Here is a 17,897-nt window from a genome sequence, read left to right as displayed (position 1 = left end):
GCCTCCCCTTTGTTGTGGTAGTTCTTCCTCCAGCCAGATAAGAACACAGCTGCAGCAATTCCAGCTAACTTGGGGTGTGGGTTTATTCACTAAAGTCTCCATTCATGTTTACTGTATTTATTTGCTGTCAAGGTTTCAGGCACATTTTTTGAAAAATATATTTAGTATTTCCACATCCCATTCTCAGATCTCAAGCCAAATTATGTTGAAATTTTAAACAGCCCACCAGGAATCTGCTATTTTGATGAACAATCCTCTTTCTCAACACAATGGAAGACGTCAGACTGAAATCACTTAAAGAATGTTCTACTCTAGGTTCAACTGATTTTAATAGCTTAGTACTGCACAATCTTCCCCCTTGTATTCACATAGATTTTGCTTTCTTGGGAGTTATATCAATTCTTCATTGCATGTTTATTCAGAAATAAATTGCATTTTGTTCAGTGGTGTTTACAGCCAAATAAATATATTTAGCATTGAGGATTTAAAGCTTTCAGATTTGGATAGACAAGATTTAAAATAAGACTACTATATAAGCAATACGTTTTAAGGATATGCTGCATCTACTTTTTAAAATACTTGATGATAATGAAATAAAACCCTTCTCAGAGAAAATATATTGTAGTCATGTTATTCTCTAATATTTTACCTTCTGCTCAGTCATTTTTCAGTGCTGGAAGGGCAGTTTTGTATGTGGGATAGAACACACAGGTATAATGATTTAAATATGTAAAAATGATAGCATTAAATATGACAATCTCTACATGTACATGTATAAAAGTCAATATTCACCAATAAAGAATATCTATTATATTACCTGATTTATTCTGGAGTTCACAGTATATTGATATATTGTGAATATGATAAAATAATGCACATAGTTTGCTATGGGAATTTTTTTTATTTATTGAAAACCAAGTATAATTGTTTACATAAATGTTGATTCCTTCTGAAGCATGTAGCACACCATCAATAAGTATCTACCTTACATTACATATACGCTTACATTTACTTTAGAGTGATTGATGTATTTTACCTTTTAATCATTTCATTCTATGAGCCTTTGTATCACTATTACAAATTACAAGCATTAAATACTTACAGTAGTGTTGTTAATACAAAGCTTTATTTCTTTATTTATAAATTAAGGACTGTTTTGACATTAAAAGTTAAAACAAGGGCACAATGAAAGCCTGAACATCATTCACAGGAAATGTAGTCACATGCAGTAGACATTTTGGTAAGTAATAAAAGCTAATAAAAAATAGGGCCTAAGCATCCTGTTTGGGATGGAGGAATATTAAAGAAAATGATGATTCATTGTGCAAAATGCACATTTTTGCTACTGCCTTTAATTTAATAAATTCCAGAAAGTTTTGTGTTAATGCTTACTGTAAGTGTACTTTGAAAAAGTGATTTAAATGCTTCTGAATCACTGATCTTAAAATTTTTTGCAGCTATATTTATGGCAAGATAGTACACATATACCATAAACAAAAATATCACGTTTCTGCTTCAGTTCCAAATGTTTATGTTTCTATGTATGTACAATTCCTTTTGTTTAAATTTAATATTTAAAAAATCATGCTTTTTTTCTCTAAAAACTACTTTTGTCAAAATATTAGTGTAAATGAGATGGAGCAATTTATCTAATGTGAAAATACATATTGAAAGTCAGTATCACAGAATGATTTGTTGTGATCATGTTGAACATGTCAGTAAAGGATCAGCCCCATAGGAAATACAAAGTTTACACAGTTTTTTTTTCCAGAGTGAAATTGCCCTAACCTCAGGGATTTTTCTTCTACTGGGTGGTCAGGAGGAAAGGCTGAAAGGCAAAAGGGCTCCTATTGTCTCAGCTGAATCCTAAGAGCTGACCTCACGTGCCTCTAAAAAGAAGAAAGCACCTGTTTATCTCCAGTTATCCCCTGCTTTGGTGAGCCTCCATGCTGCCACCACCAAGACAGAGCCTTCTGCTGGGGGAAAAAAGGGTCCCTAAAAGTGCTTTGAAAAACTCTTTAGCCTGGATCCAGTTACAGATCTGCACAACAATGCATGGAGATCTCAAGACTGACTTGGGATGCTCATTTATAACACTGCTGGAAATGCTTAGCTCACCCATAGCAGGAAATGTGAATAGGAGCTATATAGAAGATCCAGATGCATAGGTGTGTGGGAGTGGTATAGTCACCTAATCTTTCCTACCACATCAAAAGGCAACTGTGCACCATGCTCAATTGAAAATTTGATTCCCATCCTTTTTAGGCAGCTGCATACCAGTGCGGTATGAGGGAGGAAATGAGAGAAACTGAGCATGACAGTCTTTTAAATAAAAAACAGTATTATGTGGAAGGCCATCATCAGCAACAAATATCAAATGAACTATTCTTCCTCATTTTTGTGACTCTGGGGAGATTATAAAGGCCAAAGTCCAATTTATCCAGAGGGCACTAGGTTAGGGAAGGCTGCATTGCTCTATTAATCCTGCTCGCTCTCTTAAGCAACATGAATAATGCTTGGAGCCATGCCCTGAGATCCTAAGCTTCCCCAAGCTATTCCCCAAGTTTCAATCATTTTCTGCCTCTTTCCAGATCTTCCTACGACTCAAGACCAGAAGAAATAAAAGCTCTCCTTGTTGACAAGGGAAAGAAAGTAAATTGTTCGTGAAGAAAGAACCTATCATAGAATAACAGCTGAATGGAAAGGAACCATGGGAATACGAGAAAGAGTGGTAAGAGAAGGGTATGCACAAAAAAAGTGAAGGAGAGAATGAAGATGGAAACAAGTTGGAGAACAGGATAGATAAATGGTTGTAAAAGTTTGTATGGACAGGTGTGAAAGAGGGAGGGAGAGAAGAGAATGGAGTGTTTAGGCCAGGGCATATTGCACATTTTTGAGAAATAAGTGAATTAGGCATATTTTGGAGGGTGGGAGGGAGGGAGGAAGCAAATGATTGCCTACTGAATAAGTTAAAGCCACAGGATTAAAGCCAGAGGAGGGGAATAATAAAAGCAGCATTATTTTTTATTATTTTTTATTTTTAATTTGATTTATATGCTGCCCTTCTCCGGAGACTCAGGGTGGCTTACAATGCGTTAAGCAATAGCCTTCATACTTTTGTATATTTTATACAAAGTCAGCTTATTGCCCCTACAAACTGGGTCCTCATTTCACCTACCTTAGAAAGGATGGAAGGCTGAGTCAACCTTGAGCCTTGGAGAGATTCGAACCAGCAGTAATTGCAGGCAGCTGTGTTAATAACAGGGTGCTTAGACCACTGTACCATCATGTGATTATGATGCAAGCTCCCTCCTTTTATATGGGCATCATGACATCATAGTTTGATGAAAACTTCCAACCTGTTAATGTTTATGAATTGAAAAACAAAAGTGTTCCTATTGACTTGTGATTTTGATTCTGCCCATGTTGGGGTAGGACCTGTCTATCTTTAAGAAATGTGTATAAGAATACAAAGGTGGCCTTGAAGAAAGTATTCTATTGAAGGAATGAGGAAGATTCCCTGCCTGGAGTCTCTTGGTATACAGGGTGGGGCCTGTCAGGCTATGAAGAATTTATTATTATACTCTACAACAGGGCTGTCAAACTCCCAGTCCACACCCCGGGTGCGTCATGCACTGGCCATGCCCATGCCTGGTTTAGCAAAGGGGAAAAGTCCCGATACGTCACGTGATGACATGAGTTTGACACCCCTGCCCTACAACAACAAAGTAGAATTACAATAGCTCTTGAGGAGTTAGTTTCCACATCTGATTTACCTTCTAGAGTTGACAGATTGTAGCTCCTTGTTCTCGAAGGAAATATGACCTCATAGCCAATTGCTAACATTTGAATAAAGAAATAGATATTTAGTCCCCCAATGTTGTAATTTTTTTGATGTATGATTTTTTTTTAATATCCTGGATATTTTAATCAATGTAAGCTCTCATCTGTTTTTAAATTTTTTAATCTGCTGTTTTGAATCTGTGATTGTGTTGCATTTTATCTGGCCTTGAGTTGGAGATCAGAGCCCCTGGTGTGATGGAAGAACTGCATACTGGTGCCTGCTGATGATTCTCATGAATGGATTTTCAGTCCCTTTGGAAGGACTGCTTCGGTTGATGTTGTCCTTGTTCTATGGGTACTCTACTCCAACATACATAAAAAGTGCACTAATGTTGATATACTTTATTCTTTTCCACTTTATTCAGTGAAATAAAAAAAAAATAAGGAGAAAAGGCCTGTAGCCGTTACAAGTTGGAGAGGATATGGATGGGGACACAGCCACAGCGCATCTAACCAGGTAAGCAGAATTGCTCTGTTTTATAGATTGTCCTGAAATCCTAATAGGCTAATAGTAAATATATTTTCCCTCCCGCAAAATCAGGCTAACTTTGATATTATAAACATTGCCTGGTTTGTTTGTTTTTTATGGAGGGAAAGTGTTTCAAACTGAATCTGAAGCAAGCCATTCTACAGATTAAAAAATGTTCTCACTGTCAGAAAATTTCTCCTTAGTTCTAGATTGGATCTCTCCTTGGTAAGTTTCCATCCCCTATTTCTTGTTCTGCCTTCAGGTTCTTTGGAGAATAGTTGAATCCTTCTTCACTGAGACAGTCCCATACATATTGGAAAACTGTTACCATGTTACTCCTAGTTTTTTTCCTCTTTGCTAGACTAGTCATACCCAGTTCTTGCAACTGTTCTTATGTTTTAGTCTCCATTCCTCTAATCATCTTTACTGCTGTTCTCTGAATTCTTTCTAGAGTCTCAACATTTGTCTTGTGATCAGAAATACTCAGGTTCAGATTCACACTAACCCAATCCATGGGAGTTGACAGGGTAACTTTAGGTCAGTCCCTATTTCTCAGACCAATATACTTGGCATTTGTTTTTGGTCATGGGGAAAAATTGAAAGAGAGAAATGGTATGCATGCCAGGTTTTTGCTGCTAGAGGACAATGTGGGACACATATCCACAGAATACAAATACCGAATAAATCTTTAATACATTGGTGTTTGTGTTTAGTCAAACTAGGTAGAGAACAATTCTGTGCAGGTAGCATGGTTTCCTTTCTGTCTCCATCCTCTGCATTCTGCAGGAATGCTATAGGAGAGCTGTATTTGTATTTGCTTGAATAACATTATACTTCTCATTATAATCCAGATCATAATAAAGAAGGTTTCCAGATTGTGCATTCAAATGAAAGTGATTACACCTTCCTTTCAGACATTCAGCATTAACATTTGATGGGCATGAGAAAGTATAAATTTGATTATAAGTGTGTATACAATAACTCCAATTGCAGTTCAAGAAAAAAAAAGAGACCCACTGATCAGAAATTTGGGAAGCACTTTGATACTGATATCAAAGACAGCAATTTTTGTTCTGTTTCTTCCATGCAATTTTTAAAAATGAAGATAATGGAAAATATTCATTGTAAAACATTTTGCCATAAATTCTACAATTTAATTTTCTTGTGTTTTCCTATCCACCTGCCAAACACTTTCTGTTGCTTTTGAACGATTTGTCCCTTCTCTAAGCCATGACCTTCGGGCTTTGTAAAATTCCGTCTGCCTACGGAACTTCAAAGCGAATCAAGTGCCTCCAAAGCAACAATGGGAAGCCATGACTTCCAAGGTGGCTCCTTAACCTTGCATTGCCCAATATGATTTTTGTTATTGTTGATGTGGCAACTGAATGGTATTTGAAAAAGTAAAATTTGAATGCCCATGAAAGGTGACCTGCTTTGTGTTTATGACCAGAACAAACAAGCTCCAAAGCACAATGTTTGCCCAATAACTTAGCCACAGGTTGTCTCTCCTGTCTTCTGTGCAAGTACTGTAATGGTTTGACCACTGGGTGCTAGAACAACAGTCATAAACCTGTCCTTTAAAGAATAAATTTAAAGACTCTGATCCCTCTTCAAATATCCACAACCAATTTTGCAAACCAATAGAAATAAGTTCTTTTGTTACTAAATTCTTATTACTTGTAGTACTAGTTCTATTCTATTTGCGCATATTTCAAATCAATGTGGAATAAATACTTCAGCCATGTCTTTTCTGTTTCTATGCATGGCTGAAAATGCTGTTGCTTCTCAGTTTTCTTGTCTAATATGGCTGTTTTAATTAAGAGCATAAAGGTGTTTTTGATAAGTCGGAAGCATTTCTTCCAAAACATTTTTGATGGATGCTGAATTCTACAATTCATTTTCTCAAAAGGTCTGCCTTATTTTATAAACTCTGTTAATATTAAATTTTATTGCATTTTATCACTAGCTGTATAATGATTTTATTAGAATAGGAATAAACAAGTGCATTTAATAGGACTGAGCATCATTTTGAATTTAAAGGGATTTCAAAAGGGAAAAGGTGTGCAAGCAGCAGCTGCTGATGACAACTTAACCCAAACTATCACTGAACATTGAGTATCAGAAGATATATCGAACAGCAAATTTATGAAAATAGTTTTAGTCAAAACATTCTGTGGTTTAAAGCCTTGGGAAAATGTTGCAGTTTTCTGGCTGAAGTATTGCTGACATGGCACACGTGAGTGTATAACTGCATATTCTGGGCACTGTTTCCCTTTGAATCACAAACACTGCACAGCATAAGTACTTTAATGTGCATCTGAATCTAGTACATCCTAGCAGAATGGGTCCCCTCAATTAAACATTGTCATCTTGTAGACTGAGGAAGTGGACATCTTCTATGCTATCACGCCCTCCAGAACAGCATCTCCCTGCAGATGTGGAGAGCAACAACTTTTCTGGGGTTCTAGAAAGGCCTGGCTCTGTTCCTTGGCCAAGGGTTAATGTGTTAGTAGAGCCTGTTATGTTATTTTTTACTGTTAGTTGTTTTTGTCAGGACTCTTATGCTTAATTATGTTTCTAATTGAATATTGGATGTTGTAAGCCACCCAGAGTCCAATAAACCATCTTCTTTCTTTCCTCTTCCCTCCCTCCCTCCCCTTCCCCCTCCCCCTCCCTTTCTCTTCCATCTCCATCATGACTTGGAAAATTATCTCCTCCCCTGCCCCGCCCAAAATCAGGATCTTACCTCCCACACTCAGGATAACTTTACAAATTTATCATGTAGCATAGTGAGTTTTTTTGATGCAGCTTTTGATTGACATAAACAAACACAAGCTTATGTATATCCTTCAGGTCATGTGAGACATTGCCAGGGTATGGTAAAGAATTAAACTTACGCATGAATTAAATTAAATATAATTTAATTCAATTAAATATAAAAGAAACAATACTATATAACAGTGGAAATCATTAGTCTGACTGTGCCATTTTTGGATTTCAAGTGCCAACATTCTAAATATGTTTTTAATATCTGCTAAAACTGTAGCAGGGCGGCATCCCACCATCAATGGCCTATGTCAAATGTGGATCTATAGGATGGTACCAAGAGTATTGCCGGAAGACCACCTGCAGCCCACATGTGGTATCAAGAGCATCTTCCCCTCCTCTTCCTTTTTGGGGGTTTGGTGAAAGGATGTAAAGAATAGGGTTATGAGATTCTTTAGAGTTAATTCCAAAAAGATGTATTCTGAGACAAGTCCGGGGAAAAAAATTATTGCTTTAAAGATTTTCAGATAGATGTGCTATGCCCTCCCTATGTTCATACTTTTCTGAGAAGCCATTGCAATCCGATAAAAACTATGAACTTCCCCCTCTTACAAATTATGTTCAGAGAAGTTTCACTTTTGAAGTACAGCCCCTTAGCTTGATATAAAGGAATGTGTGAGCTGTCAGAAGTTGTGTACTCCTGTGTTATGGAAAACAATAATATCAGGAAGGTCTCCAATGGCTATTACAGTGGTTGGACAGTTCTATATGGAAGATATTCTCTTAGATTTCCTGATTCAAAGTGATTTGGGGTTTATAGGTTAATACTAAAAACTTTAACCTGGGCATTGTTAAATAAGTAGCCAATGTAGCCATTTAAAAATTGTGGGTCTTCGGCAAATGCTATAAGCATCTTACTTTTTATTTATTTTATTTATTTTATTTTGAATTTGTATACTGCCCTTCTCCCTGAGGAGCCAAGTAAAAACATCAAGTACAAATATTAAAATACAGTTAAAATATACATATATAAATTTGGCCCCATTAATTAAAAACAATAAACAAAACACTTAAAAACACTTAAAAAATTAGGCCAGCCCGGCTTGCTGGAAAAGGAAGGTTTTAAGGGCACGGCGGAAGGCACTGAGGTCTTGGATTCTCCTTATCTCTGGAGGCAATTGATTCCAGAGGGTAGGTGCCCCCACAGAGAAGGCCCTCCCCCTGGGGGTCACCAGCCTGCACTGTTTGGCTGATGGCACTCCGAGGAGGCCCTCTCTGTGGGAGCGCACGGGTCGATGGGAGATCGTCGGTGGCAGCAGGCGGTCTCGAAGATAGCTAGGCCCTATGCCATGGAGCGCTTTAAAGGTGATAACCAACACCTTGAAGCGCACCCGGAAGACCACTGGGAGCCAGTGCAGCTCGCGCAGGAGCGGTGTTACATGGGAGCGCCAGGCTGCTCCCGTCACTACCCGCGCTGCTGCATTCTGGACCAGTTGGAGCCTCCGGGTGCTCCTCAAGGGGAGCCCCATGTAGAGAGCGTTGCAGTAGTCAAGGCGAGTGGTGACGAGGGCATGAGTGACTGTGCACAGGGAATCCCGATCAAGAAAGGGCCGCAACTGGCGGATCAGGCGAACCTGACAAAAGGTCCCCCTGGTTACAGCTGTCAGATGTTCCTCCAAGGACAGCTGCCTATCCAGGAGGACTCCCAGATTGCGAGCCCTCTCTGTGGGGGCCAACGACTCGCCCCCAATAGTCAGTGATGGAGTCAACTGACTATATCGGGATGCCGGGAGCCACAGCCACTCAGTCTTGGAAGGGTTGAGCCTGAGCCTGTTCCTCCCCATCCAGATCCGCACAGCCTCCAGGCACTGGGACATCACTTCAAGGGCATCGTTGGGGTGGCCTGGGGTGGAGATGTACAGCTGGGTGTCATCAGCGTACTGGTGGTATCTCACCCCAAAGCCACGGATGATCTCGCCCAGCGGCTTCACATAAATGTTGAACAGGAGGGGCAAGAGGACCGACCCCTGAGGCACTCCACATATAAGAGGCCTTGAGGTCGACCTCTGCCCCCCTGCCAACACGAACTGCGACCGGTCGGAGAGAAAGGAGGAGAACCACCATAATACGGTGCCCCCCATCCCCAACTCTTCCAACCGGTGCAGCATGATACCATGGTCGATGGTATCAAAAGCCGCTGAGAGGTCTAACAGGACCAGAACAGAGGAACAACCCCTGTCCCGAGCCCTCCAGAGATCATCAACCAACGCGACCAATGCCGTTTCTGTGCTGTGTCCAGGCCTGAAACCCGACTGGAACGGATCTAGATAGGATGTTTCCTCCAAGAATTGTGGAAACTGTCGCGCGACCACACTCTCAACAACCTTCGCCAGGAAGCGAAGGTTGGAGACAGGACGATAGTTGGCCAATATTGCCGGATCCAGGGACGGCTTCTTGAGGAGAGGCCTCACCACCGCTTCTTTCAAGGCGGCGGGGAAGTGACCCTCACTCAACGAAGCGTTGATAACACCCTGGAGCCAGCTGCATTACAGCTGCATTTTGCATTAATTTTAAGGAAAGGGGCAGGGTAGCCCACTTAAAGCAATTACATTTAAATTTCAAAGCAATTACATTCAAATCATGTTTTAGTATCTTTTAAAAATCCACTTTAAAAAAACTTTAATGGCCTTACTCTTCCCTATGGGTTTACAAATAAAAATACTACATTGTATAATTTTATAAAAATAACTGTTATTTTTTTAAATTATGCAATGTAGTATTTTTATTTGTAAACCCATAGGGAAGAGTAAGGCCATTAAAGTTTTTTAAAGTGGATTTTTAAAAGATACTAAAACATAATTTTGCATGATTGTGTTTTTAACTATTAAACAGAATTTAATTCATTGTCCATTCTAAACAGAATGATTTATGATATATATTTGAATGAAATATAACAAGAGAACAAATTATTATTTTCAGCAGTGGCCAAGTTTTGACTTTGTTAGACTGTATTGATGGAGATTTGCTGAATGGAATGGTCTTTTATGCAATACTACAAACAGACACCTATAATATTCATGACTGGCTTAGCAGATCCCGGTGCTCTGAAATCTTATGTTCTGTTTAAAAGACTGGGTTTTTTAAATGTGTCTTTTTTAAAATAGAAGATTTTGTAATACAGGTTCTTCTTGCAATCAAGATAATACTATGCAACCATAGATCTCAATGAGGAAACTGGAAAAATGTTTTTATTTTCAGCAAAATAAAAACGTATGCTGCTGCTTTTATTCATATCATTCAACAGGAAAACTATTTGGCTACGACAAATCAGGTAAAAGGTCAGACATTTTTGGAGAGACATCCACTAATTTCTTCAAATATGAAATTTCATTATGAAAAAGAAACCTATAGATATAAGTATCATTCTATAGCTGTAAAGACCAGTGTCGTCTTGGGGGTAATGAATAGTGACCTTACATATATATCAATGGTGAAATCCACTTACCTTCGCTACCGGTTCAGGAACAGGAGCATGCGGGAGCCTTCTGCGCATGCGCAGAGGGTCAAAAATGGGACGTAATGACATGCTGATGGGTGGGCAGAGCCTCCCGCCACCGGTGCTACCGGTTTGTGTGAGCTGGATAGATCCAGCTGGATTTCACCCCTGATATACATATATATTATTTAAATTTTCATCACTTTACTAAACACTTATTTCTTCTGATAAATGTGAATTGGCAGCATTGGGAACTGCAATATGATTGCATGCAAATATTATCTCTGTACATTTGATCTGCTGGATAATTCACTCTTGTAAAGTACCTGATTTATACTTCAGAATTTCTGAAGGCTAGTTACAGGAAAAACAATAAAGTGATCAGTGGCAATTTATAACACACTTATAGGCATATCTAAAATAAATCTGATAAGGATATAGGTACTTAGTTTTAATAGACATGTATATAAATAAACCTACTAGATTTGTTTTGACAGTATATATGTACAATGATAAATAGTCAGGCACTATCTTATTAGATAGATGAATAGGTAGAACTTATTTTACATTCTGTTTAAGTACTGTAGCAATACCAGGGAATTTCTACTGTATTTGCTAAACATAGTTGTGACCAAGGAGTGAAGTGGCTTCACAGAAAATCTGTGCAATTTAAGTCATAGTAGAAGATGTGGGTACTTTTTCTGTGATGTTTGCTGAATAACAGGTCCTTTATCCATGCATTCTACCATGTGATTGAGGCTGCAATCCTATGCATATTTGCCTATCAGTAAATCTTAGTTAAACATAGTGACAAATATGCAAAAGTCTGTGGTGTGATTGATGGATCCATAGAGGAATCAGCCCCTAGTTAAGATTCCCTAAAGTACAGAATAATGGCTTCAGAATTACTTTGTTCTTTCCAATCCAACAGAATGTTGGAAATTATATAAAGACACTCAGGGTTCTATCAGTCCATCACCAGGATTAATTTCTGAAAACAAAACAAAAAAGAAATAATTTTTTAATAGAAGCCAGGAAAAGGAAGACTGAGTTTACAAATGGTTGGATTGGGTGTGTGTGTGTGTGGGGGGGGTGTCTTTGAAAAAAAGACTGCAGGGAAAAAAAATCTGAGTTGTATTCCTTTGAGAAATGTATTTGACAGCAGCTTCAAAGATTACTGACTTGTGTTCTAAGCCCCTTCCCCCTGTGATGAAGATCTAGAGTGGAATTAAAGGAAGGAAGGAAGGAAGGAAGGAAGGAAGGAAGGAAGGAAGGAAGGAAGGAAGGACGTCAGAAAGTCAGACAGACTTTGCATGATTTTCCAAACTTTGTTTTCTACTTCTGTTCTAAAATTTGAAGTCTAAACAAGAATGTCCCTCTTGTGATTTACCATATCAGGAGGGTAAATTTTCACTGAGGCTGCAGAAGAAAAGATTAACACCCACATATTGTATATATGTGTTATAATCCCAATTTTGATTATACCTGCCTTCTTCAATGTCTACTGCATATTATTACCGTATCTGGTAACAGATACATGTAACCAAAAGTGATGCATTTAACATCATTTATGATCTTACCATTAGCAGAGATGTAGAAAAAGTTCAAGGTAGTTTAGAGCAAACATAATCTCATATTCCATTCCCATATAAAAACTCATCGTTTTTATATTCAAGCTAATCTGAAAATGCTCCAGGAGAGTTGGAGAATCATCATTTTTGTGTTTCTGACTTCCAGCTTTTCTCCCTCTTTCACTTCTCTATGCAGTTGTTTTCACATCTGTCCTTCAAAAAGATAGCAACTAGAAATAACAGAAGGAGCAGTAGCTAAAAGTGTTATATGCTTGCTAAACCTCATCGACTGATCATTGTCTACATTGAATGACAATTCTCTACCACTTCTCTGATCATTAAATTACCACAGTCACCAAAACATATCATCTAGGTTAGATTTCTCAAACTCATATTTACTGATCTGGAATAATCACTATTGCCTCCTGCTGCATTTATTTTGCACTCAAAATGAAAAAGATTGCGCCTGAATTATGAGCTTTCCCATTCACATCATAGCCACAAACCCATTAGGTGGTCTTTGCAAGCCACTCACAGCCTCCAACTGTATGTTAGGTAGAGGTCTGTGATTCCTTCAAATATGGTCTCAGAGTATTTTTCTAATTGAAAGCAGTCTTTTTAGTGTTGAACTCAGCAAAAATTAATTTATCCCTTTTTTCTCCATTCTTTTATAGGTTTACCTTATCCTTCATAATCTCCACACTTAAAGAAACAAGATAAAATCTCTCTCTAGCTTCTCCATGCCTTTACCTTATGAGTGAAAATGCTTGGTAATTTGAACTATAAAATGACTTCAAGAGAATGAGCATAGTAGCTTGGATGTAATAAGACTATTTTGTGATTGAAAAAGAAGGAACAGAATTCCACAAAACTAGGACTATCACATGTGGTTGACAAAAATCTGGATGGACACTAGATGGCAGGAAACTTAGATTTTCTGATATCTTCTCCCTCCTATCCAGTGATCATTTGGATTTCTGCCGGCCAAATACTGTAGTCCTATTGAAGTTCAGTTTGCCTGCAGGAAGTGTTACCAAGCCAACTATTAAACTTAGTTTATTAACTTTACTAGCTTCTACCAACTTTACCAAATTTTAAGTTGAAAGTAAGAAGAATCAAAAAATAATAATAAAAAGAGAGAAGTAGAAAAGAAAGAAAAAAAAAGAAAAGTGATGAGGATTGGCTTCTGATCTTCTTAACATCATAATTTCCCTTGTTCCAAAATTTACTCTTTCTAATAATCAAATCCATAAATCACAAGCTTATTTTTTTCTGTTTTTCAGCAAAAGATATCTTTGATATTTTTCTAAAGTTGTTACTGCTGGAATATTTGTTCAGGTTTCAGTGCAAAACATTCACTCCATATCTACCATCCACCCATGCTATGCAGAGCACTGAACATTTGCTGCCATATTTTAATTTCAAAAATGGTCTTTCTCCAGTTGCAATGAAATTATAATGAAGCCATTGAGATATGGCTATTTGACATAATGGAAGGGGAACAAAATTAATTCAGAGTGAAGGCAGCAACTCCACTGACATAGTCATGAAGCTCATATGAAGAAAACAAGCTGAAAAAAAGGAATCAACATAAAGTCACAGTTGATGTGCTCTAAAGTTTTGCTAGAGCAATATATGGTGAGTGCTTACAGAATATATGTCAAAGAAAATATGAAGAAATACCACTATGCTGCTGCACTGAAAACATTTACCCTCTCCAAATGCCTGAGGAAGGTACATTTTACAGACGAGAAAATGTCCACCGTATGTTTCCCCTTATTTGGTTTAGCGATAGAAATGAGCAAGGGAAGACACACAATGCCCCTTGTTAATGTTAGCAATGACCGCTGAATGGCACCAGCAAAGTATGCTGGCAATGTTTAACAACCCATCTGTCTTTCACCTTTTTCTGCTCAACAGAAACCTTTGTTTGAGCCATGTCCTTATTCAGGCAGACTGTTATCTACTTATCTGAAATATTAATCTGAGATGAGGCACTGTATCATTGTTAAAACAAGCTTTATTATTTTAAATGACCTCTTGTGTAATAGTTTAAAGCAACAAACTATTTTTATAGGAAAGGAAAATTTTGCATTTGTCTCTATTGCTGCAAAGGGACTCATTCATACTGTGAAATTAAAATGGGGGAACAAATAAAGCATCAACTACAGATGGCATTTGAATATTCATGTTACTAATAAGGAATTGAAATGCTACAGACATTTTTCCTTTTTTCTTTCATTCTACACCAAGATTGTTAATAATGTTAGATCAATGGATGCTGTCACCAGTTATATATATTATTATGTAAAATGCTATACCCTGCAAGTATATATTATTTAATTAAGAGTAGTGAAATCTGGGCAGTCATGAGGCTTGCGAATGAGTAGAGCTGGAGAAAGCATCTTAAGTTGGCTCTTTGTGCAAAAGGTCAAAGGGAAGGTTTTGGGACCAACACAATCCAATACAAATTTCTCCATATTATTTATTTATTTAAAACCTGTAGAATTTGTTTTTTTTAGCAGAGTTTAAAACAAAGCTGAACGAGAAAAAAAATTAATACAATTGTTAAAGTAGCAAAAACAGAACATTATCTCTACCAGTCACTTTTTTAAACTATTATTTTATTCTTTAAGTGGGAACTTAAAGGATTAAATAAAAAACTTAAATTAGAACAATAATGCAATGAAATAAATGTTTGAATTAATCAGATTCCCTCAAAGCCAATTAAATAAATTTTAAAAACCCTACAATGCTCCATCAAATATTAAATCTCAATCAAAATCAGCCAATACAATTTGAGTTTAGAGTTGGTAGTGATAGGTGATTTGGTAAACCTCCCACAATAAAGTCTAAGACTGTGCCCTGCAGACACGGGACCCTTGAAATTATAGCTCATGTCCTGTAATACCGTATTATTTATGAGTATCCTAGACCTATCTCATAACTCCATACTTGGTAAAACATCTAGGAAGTTTTGATCTTTTTAATGTACAGTTGTTATCAGATCAATACGATTCAATCTTCTTGAACATAGCCAATTTTTTTATACTGCTCATAAAATTAGATAGACTTTGATTGCCCGTTGATAAGTCTACCACCTCATATTTTTATTCTGTTTTTATTTTATTTTTATTTTTTAATATGTTTCTATCTGTAACTTTGTGACCATAATACAAATTCGATTCTATTCTGGAAGCAAGCGAGCAAGCAAGGAAGTAAAAAGCTTAAAATGATTTCCTGGTACTTTATAATATGGAAAACAAAATGGTACCTGTGAAGAACTCCAGGAATGAATTAGAAAGGAGGGAGAGTTTGTTTTCCCTTTGTCTCACTCCTTTATCTTCCCTCCCCATTCCCCCTGTAAGGTCGTCTTGGAACAGTCCACATGGTCCCAACAAAACACATGTAAGATGGGGAAAAGATTTTATTTGATATCCAAGTCATAATTGAGAATTGTTTTTCCTTTCAAAGTCAGTCACAAAAAGCCACACTCAACTTTTGACTTCAAGATACTTTCACCCTTGCATTGATGAAGGGCAAGGAAGGCAAGCTTTATGAATTTAGTTTGCTAAATTAACTCCAAGATAAAGGAGTTTGCTTTCCTGGAGTTACCAAACCATGCCTGTAAGTGCAGACTGTTGGTCACTCTGCCACAAAGGACTGACCAAATTCCCAAGTTGCTGAAACTGAGGAGGAAGACTCATTAAAACATTTCAGGTTTTCCAGTATTTTAAAATTGAGTTGATGGGAGAATAAATTTTGCTTTGAATTTACGATTCATTTGTCACTTTTAATATTTTAGAACATAATCTAGCCAGAATGAAACACCTGTAATCACTCTCAATAAGAAATGTAAGTATATGCTGTTTCCCAGTATAATTGTTGAAATTTTCAATGTAATTTTGATGGGATTCTGCTACTTGACATATTTTACACTATATTTTTAATATATCTCACAAAAATGCAGAAAGTATCAAATACTGTACCACATATTTACAGGAAGTGTAAGCATATAATAGATTCACTAGAGTATTGCAGTTTATCCTGTATATAGAAATTGTAATCTAATGCAAGTATCAGCTAAGCCTGGTGTAATAAATTAAATGATTTTTAGGGATTGATGACATTGTGTGTTTTGTGTATATTCTGAGTACAAATTAACAGTTTCAGAACAATAGGGTTTTTTAAAGAATCACTTTGATGTTCACTCACTGTGGATCTGAGTGTATGTTTTATAAAAGCAAACATATGCATTACCCTGTTTTAAAAGACTAAAACATTTTTTTAAAAAAAAGAGAAAAGAGGTTGAATCCAGATTTTCAGAAAGGTTCAGGTACAGCCATGCAGTGAATCAATGTGTTCAATTAGTACCTGGTTATGACTGAAATTGACCTGGTGGCAAATATGAAATATCAAAGCGCTTGTCAGCACTCCTGAATGGGACAAAGAAAAGGCACATTAATGATTAACTCTGCTAAAAGCTCCAGCTTTTGTATTCCCATGGTGCTTGGCCTATCAGGCAGCCATGTGACATGCTCGGGCCATTTTCTAGCAGATTGGAGAAAGCTAGAGAGCAAACACAGGTGCTTTTCAGCCAGCCGTGCTGTCAGGGACAACCACAAACAGCCACAGCTATGCTTGGCTAAATTAACCCCTCTGTTTGCCTCCATCTTGGCTTCCCGGAGATCTCACTGGGTGAAGCCAGGCAGCCTTTGCTCCTGGCCTACGCTATTCACACTCCTCCCCCACCCCACAATAAAAGAATGTTTCTGCTTTTAAAATCAGTCAGTATCCTTGAGGAGATTCAGTTTAAAGAACTGGTAAACGACTTTAAAGTGCTTCATTCTGAACTTTAAAATAAACAAATCAAATTAGTTTGCTTCTTCATTCCCAGAATAATTATTTCGGTGATGTAAACATACATGATGACAGTGGGGCATACATCAAATGGGAGCCCCATCATTCAAGATTACTTTTTGTCAAAGGGTATTTACAGTGCAAGTAAAACTATTTAACACTACACATTTGGAATAATGACACAAGGAGTTCTTTCTGTGCACTTGGGTTTGCATAGACAAGCTTTCCAATGGATTGCAACCTTGAGCAGCAACCGTGGCCAGAAAGAAAGGTACAAATGGATAATGGATGATGATGATATTGAACAGCATTTGTGAACATGGTGTCTATAGAATAATATAAACAAGAAAAATCCTTGCCCGAGGAGCCTGCAATACATGTTGAAGTTTGTAATTTACTTATATTATTGACATCATGCTAAAAATTTTAAAATAGTCATTGCTTTCAAATACACATTTTAAACTATGGACAGTATTTTTATGTTGTTATTTCTTCCATGAAACATCAGACTTACTTTCTTTTCTTATTCAAATATTAATATTAGTGCTCCATTAAATGAAATGAAGCCAACTGTGGTTTCACTAATATAATAAAGAACAGACTTAATGCTTTTCATGTGATATTCCACACGTAGAATTTTTTTATACTGATGGTCATGTCTAATTTTTTTTTTTTTTTTGCTTTTAGGAGTAAAAGTTAGAAACTGCTCCAGAGTTCTTTGCATACATGAGCTCATAACCGTTAATTCATTTCAAGGAAGGAAGGTTGTTGGCAATGAGCAAAAAAATGTATATTCTATATATAACTTACTGCTATATATTCCATTTTTATCCCATTTTAATAAGCAATAGCCCAAGAAATTTGATTATAGGGCTACCATATCTATTCTGCA

General features: G+C 37.1%; 1 long non-coding RNA gene across 2 annotated transcripts in view; it reads left to right on the top strand.

The window, feature by feature from the left end:
- Window positions 1-16,267, top strand: part of LOC117662374 (uncharacterized) — a 32,139-nt gene extending 15,872 nt beyond the window's left edge. For both annotated transcript variants that reach the window (XR_015733220.1, XR_015733219.1), the window contains 4 exons: window positions 2,592-2,731; window positions 4,209-4,300; window positions 10,260-10,409; window positions 12,820-16,267. This is a non-coding gene — a long non-coding RNA (uncharacterized LOC117662374). The remainder of the gene's footprint in view (window positions 1-2,591; window positions 2,732-4,208; window positions 4,301-10,259; window positions 10,410-12,819) is intronic.
- The last annotated feature ends 1,630 nt before the right edge of the window (window positions 16,268-17,897 follow it).

This window comes from Pantherophis guttatus, chromosome 3 (genome assembly GCF_059756535.1).
Source record: "Pantherophis guttatus breed Tessera chromosome 3, ASM5975653v1, whole genome shotgun sequence".
Classification (NCBI taxonomy): Eukaryota; Metazoa; Chordata; class Lepidosauria; order Squamata; family Colubridae; genus Pantherophis; species Pantherophis guttatus.
The sequence above is the reverse complement of the archived record's forward strand: the minus strand, read 5'-3'. Positions and strand labels throughout refer to the sequence as shown.